Below are 22,453 nucleotides of genomic sequence, written 5' to 3'. Positions count from 1 at the left end.
GTCTTACCTGCCTCAAAGTCACAGTCACACTGATGGGTCATTATGGGGACATCAGGGGAGGGCCCTTTGTCTCTCAGTTGAAAATCACTTAATATTCAAGGCCACTCCCTCGCATATAGGCTTTCGATCACAAAACATGTCTTTTAAAAATGTAAATCAATATATTGTTTTCTGTGTGCAATTAAACAAGCTGATTTTCACATAATTTTGAAGCAAAAACTCTAGGCTACAAGAGCCGGTTCTCAAAAGTCTTGTAAACAAATGTTCTGTATGTGTTTTATGGTCTTATTTCAGTGACTTCAAAATTTTTGTTTTTCACTAACCACGCATAAACGTTGCTTTCTCAAAAACACAATCATGTACATAAATGCTGCTAACATATTATTGTAGCCCAGTTTTTGCTGTTTACAGTTTTATTAGACTTTAGCCATTTACATTTTTATAAGCAACTGAAAAAAGCACAAATGTCAGGGCATGTCAAAACTTCTCCAGGCCCCCAAAACACCCTCAGACCCCAGGGGGTTAATTATATGTTGTCTGCACTATGTTTGTACTTCTGTACTGGAAGCTCCTAACACCAAGACAAATTCCTTGTCAATAAAGGCAATAAAGCTCTTTCTGATTCTGAAGTGACATACTGCCAAGTATGGTGACCCATACTCGGAATTCGTGCTCTGCATTTAACCCATCCAACGTGCACACACACACAGCAGTGAGCACACACACTGTGAACACACACCCGGAGCAGTGGGCAGCCATTTATGCTGCGGTGCCCAGGGAGCAGTTGGGGGTTCGGTGCCTTGCTCAAAGGCACCTCAGTCGTGGTATTGAGGTCAACGCAGTAACTAAATCAGCATACTATCATCTCAAAAACTTTGCAAGATGTTTTGTTTCCAGTCAAGAATTGGAGAAACTTATTCATGCCTTTATCACCAGCAGCATGGATTATTGTAATGGTCTCCTCACCGGCCTTCCCAAGAAGACCATTAGACAGCTGCAGCTCATCCAGTACGTTGCTGCCATGGATATATATATATATATATATATCCATATCCATATCCATATCCATATCCTTATCCCTATCCCCTGTGGTCCTCCTTAGTGTTCTGTGGCTCCATGTTCTCTCCAGTCTCTGTGCTCTTGAGGTGTGTGCTCCGTCTCTGTGTCTCCTGTTCTCCTGGTCATCTGTAAGAAAGGATTCCAAGTTACACTCTACTCCAATCTTCAAGGAAGACGTCTAAAGACTGTTATACTCACCATTGCATCTCCCTACTATCCGTAATGAGTACTCTGTGCAAAATAAAGATAATTGTTTTTACTTACCATCTGTGTCACGCCACTTCTGTTACACTTACACTGGCTTCCAGTTATATTTAGGATTGATGTTAAAGTACTCTTTCTCATTTATAAATCACTCAATGTCCTTTGTCCTTTGCACAATCTGACTCTGTTGCAGCCTAGATTTAAACTGCTGATTTTGTCTGGCCAGAGGAGAATGACACTATTTCGACACACTATTTCCCTGTCTAAATATTGCAAAGCTGATTTAAAGCCACCCAGCTTTATATCAAGCTGATGTAAAGCTGCTTTGACACAATTTGCATTGTTAAAAGTGCTGTGCAAATAATAGTGACTTGACGTGACTCAATGGCCTAGGACATAAATACATTGCAGTTATGCTCACTGAATATAAACCTAACAGTAGGGTGACCATACGGGTCATTTTTACGGGATGCACCCTTGCCAGAATTTCTGTATTGCCTAAAATATCCAGGTTTTGGCAGTTTACACTGTTTGGATCGATCGTTGTATGATATTATTTTACGAGAAATATAGAGAGCATAGCAGACGGCTCCTTATGCTTTCAAATCGATCTTCCGGCAATGTCATACAACAATTGATGCACAGCTTCAAATCAAACGAACGAACAAACACGTGCACGTATTTGCATCGCTTTGATCGTTCTCACCTTCTCATGTGCCACAATTGGTCGATTATGTACAATACCTGCATGTTAGTTGGTCAAACTACTTTGGATAATTTAGGCAATATAGAAATCCTGGCAAGGGTGCGTCCCGTAAAAATGCCCTGTATGATCACCCTACCTAACAGACCACTCAGATCATTAGGATCGAGTCAGTTAGAAATACCAAGGGTTCACACAAAACAAGGGGAGTCAGCTTTTAACTATTATGTTAGCTATTAGCCATAAAGAGGTTAGATGTGCTAAAACATTAGCCACATTTAAATCCAGACTCAAAACTCATCTGTTTAGCTGTGAATTTGTTGAATGAGCACTGTGTTACGTCCAAACTGATTGCACTGTACAGGGGTGTAAGTTAGTACTGGGGGATGGAATTTAGTAGTAGGGGATGAAGTAGGGGGTTAAGTTGTGGAATAGTTAGGTATTTTGGAAGGATTTTTCACTTAATGGGGAAGAGTTTGAACAAAGCTTGAGAATGTTTGTTTTTTGTGTTAAGAGCACATCACTAACAGTGTTTAAATTCCTTGATTTTATTGTTGTGATTTTATTTTACTTCCTTTCATGTTAAGCACTTTGAATTACCACTGTGTATGAAACGTGCTATATAAATAAACTTGCCTTGCCTTGCCTTACCTAGCAACATGCCAAGTGCGGTTGTTATGCAAATAGCGAGTCAGTAAATGTAAGATTTGATTCAACTTCACACCATGTATGTCTGTGTCTCCTTGATAAAACAGAACATCACAGATAGATAGATAGATAGAATGCCTTTACTAACATCCTTTGGATTTGTAATTGGAAGCAAAGTGGTGAACTAGGAGTTATCCGTGTGTGTGTGTGCGCGTGCATATGTGTGTGTGTGTGTTTGAACCCACACCACAGTTTAGCCAAAATCCACTAGTGAATGAGTCCAGAGAGCCTCATTCCTCAGTTCTGCCAGAGGAATGTTTCAGCAGTAATCGAACTAAGAGTGACGCTCCACTGGAATGTTTGTGCTGTTGTTTCTGCAGCCCAGCAATGACAAAAGGAAGTTGATTTAGGACGAGCTCATCAGGGAAACGTGGCAAGATGATACGATGAGATTGTTGTGCCGGAAATTAAAGCTTTGGCTTTAGACAAGGGTTTAATTTGATTTGAGTGTACATATTTTGCAAATTAAAAACGTAATTAAAATACTCACATGATGATGTGGTACATTTCTTAGAGTATGCATTATTAGTATTTTTTAACTTTTCATAAAGACTCCTTATAATATAGTAATCCTTCACAATGCCAAATTATGTAACATATGTAAAATCAGACTGTCTTCAATGATAAGTGGCTTGTCATAACATGTTGCCATCATGTCACACCGGGATCGTCTTTAGTCATTGTTGGGTGTTTGGCACATTAATTTTTCTTTGAAGACGTATATTAATTTACAGCATATTCTGAGACAGACTTTTAGTCATTATACAGTCACGCATTACCTGTAATGTCCTCTGTCCATTATACTTACCACCTTCTCCATCTCCCCCATTCACAGACTTAATTATAGTCCTGTTAAAAGGTTTTTCATTTTCTTCTCCATCTCATTTGCTCTCATTATATTCTCACATTTACTATTGCACTCAGTTTCATGTGTTGACCTGCGCCTTATCTCCTGTATGTTTCATATTATGTTATTATGAGCTTGGCTTTAGTTCATGGATGTTCTGGCAGACATCTCACCCCACCATGCAGCCAAGTTTGTTTGTTTTCTCTCAACACGCTAATGGTTACTCTATTATCAAAAACATGTGCAGTTAACACTGCTAATTATGCCAGGAATAGATCTTAGTCATAAATTACATGCAGAACAAATTTAGCTTTTTATTTAAGAATGAATGGGTTTATGAATGAGAGAAATTAATTTTATTGTTATTTAGGCTACTATTATAGTATTTATTAATATTTTGATTCAAGTTTCAGTATTATATTTTCAGTTTTAATTTGTTATCTCTATTATATTTCTATAATTTAATTTCTATTTAGCTTTAATTTATCTTTCAGTTTTAGTCTTTTAGAGCTTACGCTAGGTGTGTAATGGTACACGTATTCTTACCAAAAATGTTCTGTACGGGTCTTTTGGTTCAGTACCGAACAAATCATTTAATTTTTTCAGGAAATGTAATCAATAAATACCATTTTAACAATCTTTTATATGGCGTGTCCGGTCGCTGTATAAACGCCTCAATTCAAATGGCAGCGTGGAGCGCGAGTAAGCTTTACCCTTCCTCTTTACCAGAGCCGATCCTCCCTATACACAGAATACGGAAGCTGCGTAGGGCCCTCGAAACACCAGGGGCCCCCCTTGCTCTCAAAGATGTTTTAATTTTAGTTTCGTTTTTGATTTTGGCCAGCGGTTATGAAAACATGAATGATCATTTATTTTAATCCGGTGCATTTTCACGCTCTCTACGTAAAAATCAGCCAAATCATGTAACGTGAATGTTGTACAGTCTCTTGCTCTGTACAAAAAAAAAAAAAAAAAGAAAGCTTACCGAGCCACGGAAGAGATACTGTTTCTCGAGCGCTTTCCGTGAGCACGATTCGAGACAGAGTGAAACACGGATAAATGCGTTTCATCCATTCTTTCATCCCCTCATCCCATAACCCCAACCCCCCCCCCTCCAACCCCAGCCGACACAGTTTTGTGTAGGGCCCCCAGAAGTCTAGGATCGGCACTGCTCTTTACTACAAATTTCAATGCGAAATAAACATGAATGAACATCTAATGACTTAAATCAGTTTATTTAAAACAAAAACTATTTTATGTTTAGTTTTTTCCCCTGCTATACCGGAACCAGATGTCAAAACTGAGGTACGTACCTAACCGTCATGTTTGTGTACCATTACACCCCTTAAACTTGATTTCAGTTAGTTTCCAAAGCATTGTCCCATGCTCTCACGTAGAACTTTTAATCATCATTTGTTGCCATGGTAACAACATAACACACAAGCACTCCCACACCCTGCAGCTCCAGCTCGGGTAAAGGATCATGAAAACCTGTAGGGTGGAATCACTGAGAGAAACAATAGATGATATACAAAAAACCGCTTCATCTCTCACAGATGTAAGTAAAGCCAGACTAAATTCAAATACAATCAGCAACTGAATGCATGCTAGAACGTTTTCTGTTTGTTCTGCTATGAGGTTACAAAAATCTCTGTTGTGATCGATGATAATGGGATTAATGAAGATCTGTGATGTTTGCTAAGCCAAGCATCACTAATACTGTTGCTCACACTTAGGGATAGGAAGCAAACCACTAACCGTGAGTATTAAAATGTGATGCATAACTCATAAAATTAAAAAGAATGATACCTCAGATATTGTGGATCTATCTAGCTAGCTAGCGCGCTCAAGCGAATTGATTGAGTCATAAACCATCAGACAAATTAAATACAACACTTTAAACATGCATAGTTTCTCAGTGAATCAGGGAATCACAGCCATGTAAAACCTCACACAGCAACCATTCCAAACGCACGCAGAATGAGTTACCCACAGGGAAGTGAGAATTATTGAATAAGAACAACAAGTCATAATTAGGGGTGTGGACCCACTGGCTGTAAAGCTGAAAAAGATGCAACTCACACACATAGATACTCTAGGTAACGTGTACATTGTATCTTCTTTTCTACAGAGGGATTAGGCACCAGCTGTGAGACACCACCTAATTACCTTACTTGAGCTGTGGATTACACCCAGATGACAAGGTACTAGCAGTGGTAAGAGATCTCGCCCCTCGCAGGCAGGCCCGGACAGGCCTGCTTCAGACCTGGGACAAAGTAACGAGTATCATAATCCATCTCATGGGATTTGTAAGGTGTTTGGTGTTGACAAGCAAAGTGAGGGGGTTGGTGCTGGTCCTTAAAATATATGCAGTGGGTCTGTTGCCAAAGGTTTACATTAATATTACATGCGAAAGATTTACATTGCTTTAAGTATCATTAAACAATACTTTCACAACATTATTATTCTCGGTTAATATATTAATTTGTACTTATACTTGTTTATTATGAACAAACAAATCAATAATGAACATAATATAATAGCCTATAATTTAATATTATAAATAAATGCTCTAAAAAGTTTGATACCTAATGCATTAACTAATGATAAATATGTCAACCTAATTGTAAACTATTGTAAATGTCCCTAATAATTTTTTTTTACATTAATATTACATTAATATTTTTGTACATTTATAATATAATATGATGTCTTGGTTAATGTTAATAAAAATGTTAAATATAACCTTTGTTAATGTTAATTTCTACTTATTAACTCTGAACGAATTATGAATTAATTATGCATATTTATTATGAACAAATCAATAATGAAAATATATATTTATATATAATAATATATAATATATAATAAATATAATAGTGCAAATTGCATTTTATTTTGATACCTAAAGCATTAACTAAGGCAAAAAAAAAGTAAATTTAGCATTTTAAACCATTACCATAGCTTCAAAATGTCCCAAATACATAAAATTAAATTAAAAATCATACATTTTTATGCATAACTTTGTGTTTAGACTAACGTTGGCTTTCATCCTCAAACTATGTCTCAGACGCTGGACCATAAGACTAGTGGATGTATATTATAAGACCATGAGAAGAATATTCACCACTAAAAGGTTTCTATATGAGTACTTGTTGCATTCACTTGGAAAGTAGGTGGATGGATGTAGCACTTCAGATGCTGTGATATGATGATTTCTCGTGTCTGTCTGTCTCTGGCACTCCACTTTTTTTCTCTTTCTGAGAACAAAACGTATCTGTATAAAAGCACTGCTGGACGGAGAGTGAATTAAGCTGAGCCTGCTCTCCAAAGCCTAATGGAAAGGCCAATAATTGCTCTGTCTGTTAAAAGATACAAAGTGGGAAACATGGGGATAAGAGTGTGCCATTGAAAGTGTGAATGGGAATAAAAGGACTAATCATGAGGGGGTTTTTTCACGGCCCTAAAATGCTGTACTAGTTAAAGGTCAATCTTTATTAGTGGGCTAGTTTTGGCTCACGCAGACCCAAAGCCCAGTTCCTCTCTTCAGATTGTAATTTGGTCTTTATGAAAAGCAAGAGATATTATTTGAATCAAGGGCCATCTGAGAAAAAGGGGACAGCCGATGTAATAAAGCTGTTGCACAATGGATAATTCCTGTGTAGAAGATAGCATAATGCTGTGGTGTTCAGACTCTGTGGAAGATGGACATTATGAAGGTTATTTTCAGATGTCTTTCTCTCCTGCACTCAAAGCATTTTCTGAAAGTTATGACTCAAAAGCAAACACACGACTGCAAACTTTTGGGCCTTGTGTTCTCAGGAAAGAAAGTTGGCATTTGCATAGACGAGGACATGAATGGATCCTCTGCGTGTTACTCTGCCGTGTCTCTCCGTCCTGTCTGTTGTGGTGTGTTTTGTCTGATCATATTCCGTTGACTGCTGTCTATCCCTTCACTCTTCAGGAAATTGTGTTGAATCTGTGACGCAAGGCCAACTCTCACAAGCTCATTTTGATTCGATTATGGCTCACATAATCAAATTTAAGCTTTAATGCTTTTCTCAATTTAATCTTGGCTATCAAAGATGCTCCTCAATTCCTCACTACCGCTACCAGGTTGTGAAACCATGGGCAACGTGCCTTCAAGATGCCTGAGAAAAGGGGTAAAAGCACCAAATCAGATTCATCTTGTCACCTAAATGATAAGATGAATCCTGTATTTTAGAAGATTTGTGTGTAACAGTGAATGTGACGTTTTCTGTACAGGTGTTATGCATTTATGGTGTTGCACTGAACTGAATGCTTTTCTCAGTAAACAGTTGACCTGTGACACCAATTAAACACTCTTTATTCTCAAGAATTGTGTGGTCATTTTGTGTTGCTCTATCTATTCTCGTTAAAATATGCGTGCATATTTATGCAAATGCATAAAAAAGTAGCCCTTATGAAGTATGTTCATGACATGCATAGTGTAAATCAACTGCAAGAAGAAATACATATTTTTTTGCGTTTAGATAGATAGATAGATAGATAGATAGATAGATAGATAGATAGATAGATAGATAGATAGATAGATAGATAGATAGATAGATAGATAGATAGATAGATAGATAGATAGATAGATAGATAGATAGATAGATAGATAGATAGATAGATAGATAGATAGCTTGGCTTTCTTAAGTTAGTTCTTGGAAAATGAAATATTTCCGAATCATGTTAGGTTAATTTAATATTGAGATCATGGAATTTATTATCATTTTATTGCATTTAATAATTAGGCTAATTCAATTACATTTATTCTGCGATTCCTGGTGCTGTATTCATGTTCAAAGGATTTCATCACAGTCATCAAGGCTAAATTTTAAAATTCTGTCAGAATATTTTATATAATATTGTATTATAACTGAATCTTTAAAACACCTACACTGGGGGAAACATTAGTTGATCCCCTGCTGATTTTGTACATTTGCCCACTGACAAAGAAATGATCAGTCTATAATTTTAATGGTAGGTTTATTTGAACAGTAAGAAACAGAATAACAACCAAAAAATCCAGAAAAATGCATTTCAAAAAAAGTTATAAATTGATTTGCATTTTAATGAGTCAAATAAGTATTTGACCCCTTCGCAAAACATGACTTAGTACTTGGTGGCAAAACCCTTGTTGGCAATCACAGATGTCAGATGTTTCTTGTAGTTGGCCACCAGGTTTGCGCACATCTAAGGAGGGATTTTGTCCTCCTCCTCTTTGCAGATCCTCTCCAAGTCATTAAGGTTTTGAGGCTGACGTTTGGCAACTCGAACCTTCAGCTCCCTTCACAGATTTTCTATGGGATTAAGGTCTGGAGACTGGCTTGGCCACTCCAGGACCTTAATGTGCTTCTTCTTGAGCCACTCCTTTGTTGCCTTGGCCATGTGTTTGAGCAGGGGGACCTTGCGGGCACTGCAGGATTTCAGTCCTTCACGGCGTAGTGTGTTACCAGTTGTTTTCTTGGTGACTATGGTCCCAGCTGCCTTGAGATCATTGACAAGATCTTCCCGTGTAGTTCTGGGCTGATTCTTCACCGTTCTCATGATCATTGAAACTCCACGACGTGAGATCTTGCATGGAGCCCCAGTCCGAGGGAGATTGACAGTTATTTTGTGTTTCTTCCATTTGTGAATAATCGCACCAACTGTTGTCACCTTCTCACCAAGCTGCTTGGCGATGGTCTTGTAGCCCATTCCAGCCTTGTCTAGGTCTACAGTCTTGTCCCTGACATCCTTGGACAGCTCTTTGGTCTTGGCCATGGTGGAGAGTTTGGAATCTGATTGACTGATTGCTTCCTTAAAGAGAGTGCTCCTAATCTCAGCTCCTTACCTGTATAAAAGACACCTGGGAGCCAGAAATCTTGCTGATTGATAGGGGATCAAATTTATTATTTCACTCATTAAAATGCAAATCAATTTATAACTTTTTTTAAATGCATTTGTCTGGATTTTTTTGTTGTTATTCTGTTTCTCAATGTTCAAATAAACCTACCTTTAAAATTATAGACTGATCATTTCTTTGTCAGTGGGTAAACATACATGATCAGCAGGGGATCAATTTTTTCCCCCCACTGTATCTAAATTTCTATAACTAAAATAGATAGATAGATAGATAGATAGATAGATAGATAGATAGATAGATAGATAGATAGATAGATAGATTAGTAGCCTATAATCAAAAAGGCTGAGATTCAATTTTGTAAAGAATTTAGGTATAAAAATGTGTCCTTTTAATGTGTCCTTTAATTTTGATAGCACTGTAGCCGCAGCCACATTCACCTAATCACTGCGTGATGTTCACCGGCCAAATTGCCCATAATAATACAGTGACTTGAGTCGTGAGTTGTTGACTCAGTTTATTTAACTGGGGATGATGGGAGACACTGCAGACAGACCCACAGCATGAAGCAGCCATGCGGTGTTTGGTAATGGAGCAGAACGGAGCTGTGTAAAACAGAATTCTGCTCCCTTATAAACTTTCTGGAGAGACCCTTTTAGCCAAAGCACCGCAACTTAAATGCGATTAAAGCCGACGAAAATATGATTTCAGACAGGGGTCTTGCCACTGAAGAGTGTCTCTTTCAGCTGCTGAAAATAAACGGACCCATAATCAGATTTCAGCTGTAATTAACATTATGCAGTGGTTGAAACCGCCAAATCTTATTTTGTTCAAATTATTTTAAAATGCACCATTTTCCTACACAGTAAATATCAGAGGTTTATGTTCACCTAAACTGACTTATTAAACCAGCCTAAAAGAATACATTATTAAAAGAGCAAACCACCAGCTTTCTTTGGCTTTTCAGTTTGTTTTACTTGGTGTGGGTCTGGGTGTGTAAGAGAATACCTGAAACACATCATGTGCACTAACTGCTTCACGTAAATAGGGAAGATTGATGACTATAATGGGCCAAACTAAAGAGCCAGTCTCTCTGAATCTCTCATTTTTCTGAAAAACAGGCCTACGTGAGTCTTTGATTTTTGTGCAGTGCTAATGTAGGCTACGGAAAGCAGGTCATCATTGCAAAAAAAAGTATTAAAAAAAAAAAACACCCAGTGTGAAGCGCTACATTTCAATCATTTAAAATATTTGTGGACATGAAAAATTCATTTGAGTTAAAATTGTTTTAGACTTTTACAGGTCTGTAACCAAAAAATGATTGGGATGGCCAATCAAATCAAAGTAGGCGAGGTTTCAAGGAAGCAGAGCATGCAAATTTTAGGGCAAAGCATTTTTAATGTTGAAAGAGAGCGAGGTAATAAATTAACAATTTAATATTTGACAGCTGCTTTTACCATAGAAATTCTAAACGACCAGCCATAATATCCAGTGATGTGAATGACTTGACTTTTTTTAGTACAATTGGTTACAGAGATGCAAGATGCGCCAGTTGCTTAAAACAATCTGACCATTAAATTATACAGAGCAATGCTATAAAACAAGACAACGCTGTGGAAAAATGGTCTAAAACGGGTCACAGAGGTCTCGCAGAGATTTCATGGCAACATAGTCTCGTAAATTTAATTTTCTTAAACCCATAGGGAACATATTGTAGCTTAGCTGATAATAAAAACCAAATTCACTGACAGCTTCTAAAGGCTACTCATTATTTTGGCAAAGCTTGTTTCCATCTTGACATTTTAAGCTAAATCCATCTAAAGGCCTAACAAATATAGATAAAAAATAAAAATAGATAAGCAGGCAGCTGAATTGCAATGAAAGCCTAAAGCTTTTTCTGTAACGTGGCAGTTAATTGAGAAACAAATTTTGAACATATGTGATCTGTTTTTTCCTCCTAAAAAATGCAGTCTGTGCATAATATTCACAGACACTTTATTGTAAGAACTTTACGTCAAACAAGAAAAAAAGTGTAAATTTTGGTTAGGTTGGTTGGAGCGTCTTGGTTTGAAATGTGTGAAGTGGCTTTATAACAGCTCAAATTGTGTAGTTTACATAGCTGTTAAAAAGTCCAATGCGGCCAACAGGCACATGTCTGACATATTTTTTTCAGCTTGTCAGCGTGTTTCAGAAGAGATGGAACAAAGGGAGGTTCCCTTTGACTATGTGAATTCCCCTTTATAATTCTCAAGCTGGTTTGACAGATCATGGGCCGTCTGAAGAACAGGTTCTATAGTGGTTTTCTCTGATCTTAGGCTTTGCTTTTGAGGGAGTCCAAAATATGGTCAATTTGGGTTACATTTTACAGCTAATTGAACAAACCCCACTAATAAAACTCACTGAAGAAACTGGCTGCCACCTTGTCAAAATAAGTCATATGGCTCTCGTTTGTCTTCAGATACACCGCAAGTGCACTAGATCAGCAGTATCCCATCCATCTCAGGGTGAGGTCTACAGCACAAAATGCAAAATCAAATACTGCGAGCACTGAAGCATATTTTTTGAAGCTCAGCAAGTGACTTGTCTGTCCTACTTTCTAGCTTTTCTGTGTAAATAGCAGGCAAATGAAGTCTGACAGTGTAGCGTGACTTCAAAATTGGACTTCTGCTGATTTTAGTCCATATGTTATTTAAAACCATCTATATACACCAGGTTAAAAAAATGTAAACAAGATGGAAAATAAAATAACCTTTATCATAAGTACAAAAATTCTGATGACTCATACACTACACTGATTTTTGTCCAATCAAACGCACGCTAGAATGAGAATGTCACTACTACTACTAATTCTTGCAAACCACTAACAAGAAGCAAATGATATTTTAATGACTGGCGTACAGTAAGATGACTGACTCCCTTAGATATTTCCCCGTTTTAATAGGTAATACATGGTAAAACATGAAAGACATTGGCACCAGATTTCAGTGTTTTTTTAAAACAAGATTTTTCAAGATTTTTGAAGAAGACAAATTTACTTTTTAATTTAAAAGAAAGTATCTGAGCTACTTTTTCAAATAAGTAAAGCCAGTTACTTTGTTTTCCCATTTATTGACTGACAGCTCTTCTGTTTGCATATTGAGAGAAATCGGGAGCAAAGTCTCTTTAAGGCAAGTCATATCACTCAGCGGCCATCTTTGAAACACCTCTCAGGCATGCAAGTGTAGCTCTTATCTGTTTGAATGGGGAAATATCAAATTCTCCAAAATTATTTTTTTCTCCAAAATTATTTGCAAAATTGAGGATTAAATTTCATATCTAAAATCACCAATGCAATGTTGTTTATTTTTCTCAATTAGTGTTAAGAAAAGCTTATTTGTCAGGCTAGACCAGCCAGTGTGCATGCGTGCTGACTTTACTGATTAGGGATTGGCTCTTTTGCTCAGATGGTGGGGCTTCCTTCAATAGCACGGCCATATTGAGTGTTGCATTTTCCCCCACACAATAATGCATTACTTTCAAAAGTAACTTTCACCAACACTGTTTAAATATTTCTCTCATCCTAAGCTCAGTTGTCTCAGTGTCACTGTTAAGAGTCAGGTTTAGTCAATGTAAAGATATTGAAAAGCATAGAGTTGACTCTGATGATGTAATAAATTGTACATGGTTAGTTCACAAGTGTTTTGCTAACAGTTCATGTTGCAAGAGACCCTTAGCGCCCCTCAGCTTCACCTGCATATCCACAAATGATGATGGCTGTATAAAATATTTTTAATATATAAAGTATATACTGGAGCAGTTGTGGCCTAATGGTTAGAGAGTCGGGCTTGTAATCCAAAGGTCCCAGGTTCAAGTCTTGATACTGGCAGGGGTTGTAGGTGGGGGAGTGAATGATCAGTGCTCTCTTCCACCTTTAATACCACGACTGAGGTGAGACCCTTGAGCAAAGCACCGACCCCTCAACTACTCCCTGGGTGCCACTGCTCCAGGTGTGTGTGTGCACTTGGATGAGTGAAATCCAGAGCACAAATTCTGAGTATGGGACACCGTGCTTGGCCACATGTCATGCATTTTCCTTTCCTTTTCTATTTTCAATTTTGGCAGTCTGATCAAATAAATAGTCAAAGAGGATAAGATAGAAATTGCAGCTGAAACTGAAGGTCAGGTTGAGCACATGGCATTCTTTGCATTCTGGGATAGGCCTACGGTATTTCAGGTTTTATGCTGAAAGACTAAAAAGCTATGCACATCTAAGATGAACAACTTCAATTGTAAGGTCTAAAACAACAACTAATTTAAAAAAATCTTCTTTTCCACACAGGTTGTACACTGGAAATTTGAGCAAATTAGCATACTGTGTAAAGTGTAATACTATTGTGGAATTAGTATATGGTAGTATGATATTCCATGACAGTCAGACACTATAACAAATCCCAAAGCGCCACCTATTGGGTTTCAAGAGAGAATAATGCCTCAATTTGTGTTAAATTACTGCTAAAGTGCTCCCTCTAGTGGACTGAGATTGCATACGCTGTTTAGCTGCCATCTAAAAAACAGATGTTTTAGACATAAACATAAGTTTGTTTCTTTTCGGTGAGTAATAGACCACGATTGAGACATGTCTCTATTTTTAGAGAAGAATGCCGTAGCCTCATCCCACACAGGGTGGCCAAAAATACATTTTAGGTAAACACAGGTAAGGGCCCAGCTGGAGAGTGGTGTATTTAATGAGCTGTATTTGATGCATCTGAGGTTTTATTACTGCTTGCGGCTGTTGACTTGAACTGTGCCAAGAGCAAGGAGATAATGGCTGGATGACTTTAAACTCAATCACAAAATCATCATAGGATAGAATGAATCATCTCATGCCTGTTTGCTCAAAGCAAACACATTTTTATCCTTTTGCTGCTACCTTTATTGGTGTGTCACGCTTTAGCTGAATTAAACTTGTTTATGCCAGGATCTTGTTTTATAAATATCCATGGCAATGGCAGTAGCACCGGCATGAGCACAGGGCTGATTTCAGCCAAGTTAAAGAAAGATGGACCTGGATGTGCATCAAAACTCAAGAATTGTACTAGAGAGCCATTTCCTGATATTTAACATACGTCAAGCAATAAAACTGTCTCTCTAGCTGCATGTTTACCTCCCTAAAAGGTTTAATGTTTTCAAATGAAAGTTTTCATTTATACCTGTCATACCTGTAGAGACAGGGAGGAAGAAGAATGAGGCTCTCGGTCGCCCATCTTCTTTGAAGTGGTGGGCTTGAATGGAATAAAACATGCTGATATTTCAATGCTGGAATTTATAAATATAATACAATATTTTACATTATATAATACCACTTTATCCTCTAAGGGTATTTATCCAAGGCTATAGACTTTTGTGAGAATCTTTAAATTCTTGGTGCGCTGTTTAAATGGTTTTTAGCTGTAATGTTTTTAATCTTTTCAGTCAACAAAATGTATATAATTGGAGTATGTTTTACAACAAGATACTATTTCAGTGTTTCAAATTTACTGTAATTCAACAGTAAATTTGTGTGTAACAATTTTTGAAATTTACTAGCAATTTCTGTGTAAAAATGATTTCTAGGCCATTTTTTTTCAGTGTATATATATCATACAGAAAATAGTAATTAAGTTTAAAATTTCTCAAATTCCGGGTTGCCCAAATCAACCAAAAAATGGCTGTTCTGAAAAACATTGTGAAATGTTAATTAACCAATTAACCATGTAATAATAATAATAATGATAATGATAATAATAATAATAATAATAACAATAAATAGGATTAAATGGGGTGAAAAACACATCCTTTATACTTTGTTGCTAGCATCAAAGCTTGTGTGTTCAGTCAAACTCTTCACTTTTTCAGCAAGAGTATTTTGTACAAATAAAGAATTTTGGTATTGAAGCAGAACCTGAAGCAGAACCAAAGCTAGACCACTGTCTGACATTTGTTTCAGCAGTAGCCCTCTAGGGGGCCTCAGTAAACTTCTGCAAGACGTTTTTAAATTAATGTAAATTATAAAAAGTAACAAACCACTAATGTGCAACATATAATGCAACATCTAAAGTGACATCAAATTACTTACACTGGAGAAAAAAAATCAGGAACTTCACAAGCAAGAGCACAATGACTGACTTCTTCAATCTAATAAAAGAGATGGCAAAATGACAAGGTTGCCATCTCCTAATTGTATAGGTCTCTGTTTATGGCCAAGCCAAACAAGTAGCTACCTTGATGTTTGGTAGTGTTTTTTTTTCTGTCTCTGAAAAACAACATTATGCTCCTTGTGCATTGATCTGAAGATAAGTACACCAACTATTGAACAAGCCCTCTAAAATGCAAGAAAATCTAGAACTAATTTATAATATATATATATATATATATTCAGTTCTGCATTGTTTTCTTTACAGACATGTCAGCCATTAACCCAAACTGCACTACTGAGGATCAGATGGTGGAACAGGCTCCTGCTGGCACAGCCATTATCTGGATGTTGCTGACTGTCTGGGTCACGCTGTTCCAAGAAGAACACAGTGAGACAAGCAGCAGGGCAAGGCACACGAAAAAAGTGTCTGTCACTGCATTTTACAACCTCAAAACATGTCTTAATAATGAACCCCAGTTCTCATATTAACCTACATCTTAGCTGAAGTGTGTAATTTTGTTAAAATGCTTTCTTTTATCCCATAATATTAAAAGACAAACATAATACTTGTGAAAAGCATTTTTCTGTGGTGCTATCAAAAAAATAGCTTGAGCAGCCAGGCAACAGTGATTGATTATTTGTGAATGGTTTGTTTATTTTGCATTTGTCACATGACAAATGAACGAAAGACTAGACTCTAGATGTACATTTCTCATAATTGATCTTGGCTGCATTTTAATGATTTCAAAAGATTGTTTATGTCGATGTGTTTGTGGGTTTTGACTATTGAATGATAACAGTTTAATTTAATGACTTAATTAAAGATTAGTTTATTTTGCTGAATGAAATTCAAAGATTAAGTGTTTCAACCAATGGCGTGAGTTTTGGCCAGCTAAAAGTGTTTGGGAAAACATGTTTGAAAATAGTCAGTATATTAGACACTTCACTGAAAAATCAAAAAAGCATGACAAATGGAAACTGCTATCATTACATTCACAACGTAATAAGGAAGCGAGTAGAAGTTGTCTAAGCTAAAAAGCAACTACAGGGAGGAAAAACAGAGTGTTAAAGTGTGAAAGTCAATTTGAGCGCTTTGTGTTAAGGGGGTTTTGTCCCTTTTTCCTTTATAGGGTGCTGTGTTAGCATTTGTGATTCGTTCAAGGCTTAGACTGTAGGAGGGTGAATAACAGCCAGCTGTCGTCCTCTTTCTGTGATTCATTCTCTCGCTCTGTGTTGCCCTACCCACCTTTCCAGCTTTCCGCTTTTGATCATGCTCAAACAAGGAATCACTCTTTGTTCTTCAAGATTCCTCCTTTTGGACTATATGTGTCATTTGATCAACCACATTGTTATCCGATCGGGTGTGTACATTGTGTTTATACTTGGCCAAATAAATGTGTTTCCACATTTTAGCCACAAACTAAAAACATTAGGAGGCCACAATTGCTTTGATATAAAATGCAATAGCTGTGCCACATTTCATTTAGTGCTCCCAAACATGCTTCCATATGTTGAGGCTGTTCCATCTGGAAAGAGTAAGAATTGGGTATATGGCCTCCTGAGGTGGTTTGAATGATCACATTGCTATCAAATGCGACTTGCAAGGGCTTTTACACTTGTTTTTTCATTATCAGTTAGCTAGCTGATCAGTAAAAGCACATACAGTATAAATACCTTCTTGGCTCAATTCAGTGAAGAAGGGAATGACAATGACAAGCACTGTGAAGTGACTTTCGTTGTCAGCCTCAGTGATGAATTTCTCAAAGAGAGACTGTTCTGTCATCAAGTATTCACAGTAATGAGGTAAATGTGTGGGTAACTGTGAGATCTCATTAACTTCTTCTGTGAGATTCTTCATCATTAGCAGGTAACAATTCTGGTGTCTCTGTGGATCACATTTGTCAGTTTAAGCAACATGGTGCACAAAGCGAGACTATTTAACATGATTCTTATGAAGTTTTGACAGCTCATAACAATCTTGTGCACAGCTAGGGAGAGAGAGAGAGAGAGAGTGAATAATTATAATGGTCGGGTTTTGATGAGCGTCTTTGTACCCTCAGGTCACAAACTGCCATTGAAGTCAGGTGCTCAAATGGCGACACATCAGCGAGAACTCAGTTCACACCTATAAAATCCATATGATGTCATTTACGAGGATAGTAAATGTCAGCCTGGCACTAAATTACTCTCATATACATCTGTGACATACAGGTGAATTCCAATGAGCCGAACACACATCTGGCACCTACCTTCTCACACTTGTAATAGACATCTGGCTTACTGAGATACCCAGTAAGCCACTGAATATTGAGCTGAAATCAGATCAGTCAGGTGGAAAGCAATATGGCCTCTGCAAATTGATTGGGTGCTTAATTAATCATAAGAGCTAATGGAGCCATAACTCTGTCAAGACACAAATATCATAAATTAAAGTCATATCTTTATATGTAGTAGCTGGTAAATGCATTTTATTGACTGCTTCCTACACAACACCCCATGACTAATAGCTAAAGCCAGTCATGTGATGGAAATATTTATTATTAAAATTATAATTAACCTTTATTTTATTAGTATTGTCACTTTAATGTTCATTTTATTATGAAGTATTAATAATAATTCATAAGAACATTAATAACTTAAAAAGGCTTAGCTGTTAGAAAACATAGCTTTTACAAAAATTAAGATTTTAGCAGACAAACGAGTAGCGTTAAACACGTTTTCAAAATGGTAAAATATGCAGTTTAAAAATCAAATTGAGATATTTTGGGAAACGGATTTTAAGCACAACCACATTACTTGTATTTAAACCCTGCATAAACTTGATATTTTGGACCTTTTTCTATGTGTTGGTGCTATTAAAGGAATAGTTCACCAAAAAAAAAAAAAGAAAATTCTGTCATTAATTACTTACCCTCCTGTCGTTCCAAACCAGTAAGACCTTCAGTTAAGATATTTTTAATGAAATCTGAGAGCTTTCTGACCCTAAATAAACAGCCATTCAGCTACCATATTTAAGGCCCAGAAATGGAGCAAGGACATTGTTAAAATAGTCCATGTGACATCAGTGGTTCAACTGTAACTTTATGAAGCTACGAGAACACTTTTTGTGAGGGGGAAAAAAATAATTTATTCAACAATTCTTCTCTTCCGTGTAAGTCTCCGCTGCACATTCACAAGAGTATGCATGGAACCGACTTTCTGTGGCTTGTTTGCAAAGAGAGAAAAGCACACGTGTCATGGTGCTGTCATGAACATGTGTCGAGTACTGACATGGAAGAGAAGAAATTGTAGAATAAAGTTTTTCATTGCGCACAAAAAAGTATTCTCATAGCTTCATAAAAGTACGGTTGAATCACTGATGTCACATGGACTATTTTAATGATGTCCTTACTACCTTTCTGGGCTTTGAACATAGTTGCTTTGCTGTCTATGCAGAGTCAGAAAGCTCTCGGATTTAATTAAAAACTCCCTTTAAGTCTACCAATGAGAACAGCTTCACAGAGTGTGTTTGTGAGTAAACTAATTCTGTAATATGGGAAAAAAACATCAACCAACATATGGTTGCAAATGCTTTAATAATCTCAAGATGCAAAAGAGTTTTACTTTCGGAGTGTTTCTTTTTTTGTGTGTGTATGTCCATGGTCCATTGAGAAGCTAAATGATCCGTCTGTCTAACAGGCTTTATGCAGACCTGCATGGTTTGAACAAACAGTTAGAACAGAGATCAAAGGATAGACTGCTCAAATTGTGCTCTCTCTAACATTTGATTGAGAGATTTCAGTTCAAATGCAAATCCTTGCTCAACTGTGTAGTCTTTGATAGGAAAAATACCTCCTAGAAGAAGTTGTAAGTATCCCACCAAGTAGCTAAATATGTAATCGCTAGACAGGAAATCATTGGACAGACACATGCTGCCCAGATCTCTATGCTGTATCACAGCATACATATCAAAGATTAAGGTCTCTCAGTCTGGTTATTTCCTGTGCAAGAGACGCTTTCCATGAATTCTGCATGACTGCTTACGGCTACATCACTTTACACAAGGGAAAGAAGAAGAGATGGGCTCCCTCAATTTGCATTTCTCATCAGGGTCAGAACCGCTTTAACATGCTGCGAATCTCTGATGTTGCTTTTGGTTTATAATAAAATGAAACAGCAGTGAAGATATTGAATACTAAAACATCATTACAGCCACATTAGCCAATGCCACCAGAGACACACTGCTGACGAGAAATAACACTGCAGGATGGAAATTATAATAATGGATCAAGAAGTGCAGCTGACAGTGTACCCTTTCCTCTGATCGGGAAGGTCGTTGCTGCCCTCAGACCCGTTTTGATATGCAACATCAGTTTTTATGTGCTGTTTAGGCAGTGTGGCAGTATACATTCGATCGATGTCCAGGCTACCTGTTTAAAACTCAGCAGTTTGCATAAATGTCTCTTAAATTAAAGAATTTTCTTTTGTCAGGTGCATAGGATGTTCACTTAAAAAGCTTTAAAATATTTTATAATAATTGTTTATACATGAAATAGCCTATATAAACCATGCTGAAACCAAAAGTGTAAAATATTATATTTTGTTGCAATCCAAATGTACAAAAACCGTTTATGTGAGCAGCAATGGTTTCTATTATGTATAAAATAGTTCAGTGAAATTTGTATCCTGGGTGGCGACACGTAACTTGACCCTGAGAAAGACCTAAGCTTAAAGGGATAGTTCACAAAAAGGAAATTCTGTCATTAATTTCTTACCCTCATGTCGTTCCAAACCCTCAAGACCTTTATTTATCTTCAGAACACAAATTAAGATATTTTTGATTAAATCCAAGAGCTTTCTGACCCTGCATAGACAGCAACGCAACTGACACATTCAAGACCCAGAAAGGACAAAATAGTCCAAAAATAGTCCATGTGACATCAGAGGTTCTACCTTAATGTTATGGAGCTATGAAAATAGGCTACTTTTTGTGTGCAAAGAAAACTAAAATAATCAATTTTTTCAACCATTTTTCTCTTCTGTGTCATTCTCCACTGTGCATTCACAAGAGTACAATAAATGTAAGTGTGTGGTGCTGCTGATGTAGAACCTGGATGCACTGCAGCTTATTAGCAAAGAGAGTAATGCACACGTAATGTTGTGAACACTCATCGAATTCTGACACGAAAGAGAATTGTTGAATATAGGTTTTTTCCAATAAATTTTCTTCATGCACATAAAGTATTCTCATAGTTTCATAACATTGTGGTTGAACCACTGTTGCCACATGGACTATTATAACAATGTCCTTACTATGTTTCTTGGCCTTGAACGTGTCAGAAATTCAGAAGCCCCCGGGTGTGCCACAGACGTCTTTAAAAGTGAAGCTGCGGGCGCTTTGATCGCCCCCTGGTGGCTGGCTGCAGTACAGGTCATAAACCCCGCCCTCTCCATGTAAACGAATGGGACTTGAGTTAAAATAAAAAATAAATTACACTTCCAATATAATTTTCCGAAAGATGATTTAGGTCATTTAAGGTAGTTGTTATCACGCTGATATATGTTCAATTTTTCGTTTTTGTGCTAAGTTTGATTTTAGCTAGTAATTTGATGCTGTAAATACGGGGCGTGTCGTTATGATTACAGCTGTGATTGACAGCTTCTCTGAGCGGACTGTCGGAGCTTCGAGAGGAGATTGAAGATATAGCCAACTAATAATTTTCGATTTCTGTGTTATTTCACACCGAACTAATTTTTACAGTGTATGGTAGCCCCTCACTGCAGAACAAAGATCCAGGGGGCGGGGTTGGATCCACATCTAGGGTGTGGAGATGGTAGGTTTAGGGGTGGAGATGGGTGGTTTTAGGGATCAGGGAGTGGAGACGGGTACGTTTAGGGGTGGAGATGGGTGGTTTTAGGGATCAGGGAGTGGAGACGGGTACGTTTAGGGGTGGAGATGGGTGGTTTTAGACGGGTAGGTTTAGGGGTGGGGATGGGTGGTTTTTAGGGATCAGGGGGTGGAGACGGGTAGGTTTAGGGGTGGAGATGGGTGGTTTTAGGGATCAGGGGGGTGGAGACGGGTAGGTTTAGGGGTGGAGATGGGTGGTTTTAGGGATCAGGGGGAGGAGACAGGTAGGTTTAGGGGTGGAGATGGGTGGTTTTAGGGATCAGGGGGTGGAGACGGGTAGGTTTAGGGGTGGGGATGGGTGGTTTTAGGAATCAGGGGGTGGAGACAGGTAGGTTTAGGGGTGGGGATGGGTGGTTTTAGGGATCAGGGGGTGGAGACGGGTAGGTTTAGGGGTGGAAATGGGTGGTTTTAGGGATCAGGGGGTGGAGACGGGTAGGTTTAGGGGTGGGGATGGGTGGTTTTAGGGATCAGGGGGTGGAGACGGGTAGGTTTAGGGGTGGGGATGGGTGGTTTTAGGGATCAGGGGCTGGAGACGGGTAGGTTTAGGTATATGTAAGGTGGGAGGAGTTAGATCTAGATCCAACCACTCCCCCTGGATCTTGTGTTCTGCAGAAATTACATAATTACATAGGCTACTTTATGTAAATTATGCATTTTATGTGAACTATCATTTGTATTGTTGTCATTATTTTCATTATATTTCAAAATCGACAGTCAGTTTAAAAATGTATTGTCAGTAGGCCTTTTTTCTTTAATTTGTGAAATGACTGTCCCCATCTACGCATGATGTAAAACAAATATTTGTCTTAAAAAAGGATTTTATGTTCTTCATCATGCCTGCTGGATACACCGTTTTTCGTTTCTATAAATATTTTCCTTTCTCCCACGGAGAGCAGAAATGAAATTACTTTGACTTTGACGAGGGACTTTGAGAGAGCTCGCGGCAGCCAGGCGGAGTCTTGCGTCGTCTTGGGAAGCGCAGCATATTGTCAGACCAGCCCCTGGGCGGAGGATCTGGAGGT

Source organism: Barbus barbus (assembly GCF_936440315.1).
Source record: "Barbus barbus genome assembly, chromosome: 47".
Classification (NCBI taxonomy): Eukaryota; Metazoa; Chordata; class Actinopteri; order Cypriniformes; family Cyprinidae; genus Barbus; species Barbus barbus.
The sequence above is the reverse complement of the archived record's forward strand: the minus strand, read 5'-3'. Positions refer to the sequence as shown.